Here is a 4,781-nt window from a genome sequence, read left to right on the forward strand (position 1 = left end):
TATCCAGGTAATCGCTGTAATGTAATTACAGTTTGGTCGTAAAGTCAGATTAGAGGTCTGAGATGGCTGTGCGTGTTAGCGTCTGCCTGCCGTCTACACCCGTTTGGTTCATCTCATAACCCAGTGGCTGGGCGCCCGGCTGAGCCAGCGTTCCCCGGGTCCTGGTTACTCCATCTGCCCTCTCTGACACTGCTATCACTCCTGCCTGAGACGCCTAGGCATGTGCTCACTAAACCGTGTTTCTAGTTTTATAGAGAGAACAAGAGTGCGGATAAGGATGGTTTCTCTGCTTCCTGGGGAAGGGACTAGAGACAGCTGGGAGGACTCTGTAGCAGCTACCTGTGTCCTCATGGTGTCGCAACTCTCAGCCATCTCCTGGTTGAGGAACTTGGCTCTCTGTCCCTGTGTGCCAGCAGTGAGCTACAGTGTTGGCCCATTCTGGCTTTTGGAGGGAAGAAAATTTCCAAACAAAAGTAACTGTTGTAGTTATTCGACCAACATGTTACTAAGTTAAAGAGTTTGCCACCACTGGAGACAGTCTTTGACCTGTAATAAATGAAATTCCACTGCCTGTTGTTTCTTGATAGTATGGGTCACAAAAAGTTGAAATAGAAAACAGAAAAAAAAAAATTACCAAATCATTTGAGTCGAAATAATGAGAACAGTGGCTGGGGTGTGCACATCCAGTTTAACTTTTTCCACGGTGCCATTTTTTTTTTCCATTGTTAAAGGCTTGAACTATATTAAACGAAAAATCCCAGAGAGAATTCCTGAGTTTTTTTGTTCGTTTTGTTTTTGGATTTCGAGACAGGGTTTTTCTGCGTAGCCCTGGCTGTCCTGAAACTCGCTCTGTAGACCAAGTTGGCCTTGAACTCACAGAGATCCGCCAGCCTCTGCCTCCTGAGCGCTGGGATTAAAGGCGTGTGCCAGCACTGCCCAGCTCCTAAGTTTTAAAGCACACACAACTCTTGAGTATCATGAATCTCATGCCATCCCACCCAGTTCCATCTGGGACATGCACCATCACTTTCCTCATGTGCCCACGCTGCTCAGCCGCCCGCTCCTTTAACTACCTCGTGGCTTGGTTGTCAACTCCATTGTCAGGGTCACAGGTGTGTCTTTTCAAGTAACCCATGTCTACTCAGTGACAGTTCTCTCATGACAGTATGCTATCATTGTTCTATGTGCCTAATTTAGAAATTAACCAAATCATGGGGGTGTGCCCCAGTTCTGTTTGTGTGGTTTCGATAAAACACCCATAGCAGAGCTAACTTAGGAGAAGGACTCTGCTAATCTTCCAATTCCAGGCTACAGACTGTCACTTTAGGAGAGTCAAGGCACGTGCTCAGAGCCGCTAGTCTAAGGCAGGAAGAGGAGGGCATGCATGCTTGCTTGGCTCACTTTCTCAACTCTTACGTAATTCAGGACCCCAAAAGGGAAGGGTGATACCCATCTTCAGCATGGGTCACCCCGGCTCAATGAACCCAGTTAAGAAAAGTCCCGTACAGGTATGCCCGGAGACCGACCTCATCTGGCAATTCCCCACCGAGACCCTTCAACAATTAAAATTAACCATGACAGCATTTATGTGCAGGGAAGACCGCTGACGCCAGCCTGGATGTATGGGATCAGGAAAGAGGAGCTTTTGAATAGGCTGATGGGATCGCCGGCTTTTACTTGGCGTCTACTCCTATACTGCTGAAGAAATGTTATTTTTTCCTTAAACTTCGTTCTCATTAATCTTGTGTTAAGAGGGGTCTAACCCTGTTGGGCAAGCAGGTCGTTTCTGTTCCAATTAGCATATATTTCCGGAGGTGTTGAGTGGGTGAAGGGGAGGAAGCCCCAACATTTCTAAACTACTGACCTTGAGGGACTTGTAGGAAGGTGTCTCTGACATGCACGTAATACAAACGACTCTGCGAAAGCTCGAGTAAATGGGAAGTTATGGTTGGCTCTGGTGACTTACACTAAACAGAATAAACTGTGATGGAAACATAAAGTATTTCTAAGCTTACACTGCTCTCGCTCAATACAGACGACACTCAATCTTCTTACTTCAAAAGTAGACATTTAGAGAACCAAGGGACTCAGTAGGAAATTGAGTGTGTGCTGTTCTCATGCTTGCTTCTGGGGACACTGCTTAGGAACTGAACCGCCCTGAGATCTCCGCTCGGTTTACTGGGGGAGCTCCCCTGGAAGCAGCTCCTGACCAGAACATGAAGGGGCTCTCCCCTCCCTGAGAAGCTGAACAAAGAGGGCAGAGACAGGCTTCAGGAGCCAAACTGACCCACTGTCCAGGCATCAGCAGTCCTGGTCTCTTCACCAGAAAAGGAGGAATTAAAGCAGGAAGCTTGTCTTGGGAGCAGATGGGTCACATCTATACTGGTGACAAGGGCGGAGGAGTTGAGTTGACTTTGTTTACTCTAAGCACAGAGAAATAAAACCAGGGTTCACCAACTGGAAAAGCACAGAGTTGGCAGAGAGAGAGAGAGAGAGAGAGAGAGAGAGGGAGGGGGAGAGGAAGAGGAAAAGGAAGAGAGGGAAGGAGCAAGAGAGAAAGAGAAAGACTATTTTCATGCTTCTGAAAACATACAACAAAATAACATGAAGTCTCAAAACTATAATTAAAAACTATTTTTAAAAAGTTATGATTAGTTTTCCTTCAAAACCAAGACACCGAGGCCTAAAATAAATTCCTGACGGTTCTGACTTACACCCACGGCTCTCCCTCTTAATCCAGATTCTATCAGTGCCCACCTTTAGCAATCCCAACAGTGAGCAGCGTGTCTTAAGGCCACCGAGGAGGTCAGAGAGTGCTTCCACTTAGCAGATTGGGAATCCAAGACCCAAAGGCATGGCTGCCACACAGCCACCTGGGGTAGGGATGGGGCATATGGCCGGAGGACTAAATTTGTACGTGTGCCTGTGTGCACTGTGCACTCACATGTGTGTGCTTTCGTGTGATGATCAGAGGTTGACATCCGGTAACTTTCTCAAAATTTCCCACTTCGATTTGAGGCAGTTTCTCTTACCAAATCCAGTGCTTGCCAACTGGCTAGACTGGCTGGCCCTCGATGTCCAGGGATCTGCCTGGCTCCCTTCTATCCCCAGCTGGCGTTACAGACGCACGTGGCCATGCTTAGATTTTTATATGGGTGCTGGGAACCCAAGCTCAGGCTTGCGTGGGAGAGCCGAAACACAGTGAGCCATCTCCCAGTTCCTTAGCTTGACTGTCTCAGTGTCAGATCTGGGGAAGACCTGGACTCTGTAGCCAAAGGCACTATTGGTGAAGAGCTGACCCAGAGCTTTCCCCTCACATCAGCATCTATGTGCAAGAGTCTTCTTTTAGGATCAGTGGCCTTACCTGAAAAAATGAGGTCATCTGCAGTTTCTAACACTGTGACCCGACCTAGAGGAGTCAAGGATACATCAGTGGAAACAAAGATAAACTCTTCCGAGCATGCATAACTCATAGTATTTTAAAAACAAGAATAATTCATAATATTTTAAAAGCTATCAGGGTTGTCTGAGGTCAATTAAACTTTAATGACCCAGCTCTCATAAGAACGTCAACATTCAAACAAGGAACAATCCAAGAGGAGAATGAGCAAAGGACACGATTAAGCAATTCAGAAAAGAACACGGACTCTGGGCCAATGAACACACGGAACGTGCTTTACTTCAGTGGTACTCGAAAATACAAATAAATGCAATGGTCAGGCTCCTGCACTGAACTGGGAAAGATGAAAGGGTAATGACACCAAGGGTTGGTAAAGGCTCCAGAGGCCGATTTCCAAGCCTTGCTTCTTGCAAAGTCATAAGATCTGAAGGGAGCCACTTGGATACCTGAGACACAGCAGCCCTTCCAGACCCTGGAAGCTAACCCAGGGCAACAGCGTTTCAAGTTCACTCGTCACTGTGACAAACACTATGATCAGCCACAGCTTAGGAGAATGCAGGGTTTATTTCTCAGCTGTACAGGTGACAGTTCATGATTGACAGACGTCAAGGCAGGAACCCAAAGCAGGAGGCCTGCTTTTAATTCCACCCAGCTTTACTTCTGACCAAGGAATTCATTTCACAGCCCAAGAAGTGCAATGTGAATCACGGGGGAAGGCCGCTCGACGGCCCAGGGTTGCTTATAGCCAACCAGATTTCTTCTAGAGTCCACACACCAATGTTCTAGCCACACTCTTACAACTCTAATCTTAATAACAAAGAACTGGAAGCAACCTGAATGTTCAGTAATGACTGAACAGAAAATCAAACAGCAGGGCATCCAGATAATGGGGTATCAGCTGTCCAAAGCAAAGTGTTGAGAATACACAAGAAAATGGATACACCTCAGAAGCATTGTGCTAAGAATAAGAAGTTTGATGAGTCTGATGTCTTGAACTCTGTTCTCACGTGGAATCACTATATTTTGTGTGCCTTTCCGAAAATGATAAAAACCAGTGGGACAGAAAACAGGAGCTGTTGCCTGGAGTGAGTGACAGGGTAGAAGATCAATTACAAAGGGACCTGACAGAGGGTTTTTGGACTCTCGTTTCTTGATTGTGGTGGTAATTATATAACTGTGTTCATTTGTTAAAAGTCATTGAAGGTACTTTTCATCTGAAAACGTTTACTGCTATGTGTAAACTATATTACTTTGAACTGATTTTTTTTTTTTTTTAGAATATATTCTGGATGTCCCATCTAAAAAACTTTGCAACATGTAACTTCACAAATCCTAGCCTGACATTGTCATAAAATGAAAATGTGAATAAGCAGTGAGACAG

This window comes from Meriones unguiculatus, chromosome 16 (assembly GCF_030254825.1).
Source record: "Meriones unguiculatus strain TT.TT164.6M chromosome 16, Bangor_MerUng_6.1, whole genome shotgun sequence".
Classification (NCBI taxonomy): Eukaryota; Metazoa; Chordata; class Mammalia; order Rodentia; family Muridae; genus Meriones; species Meriones unguiculatus.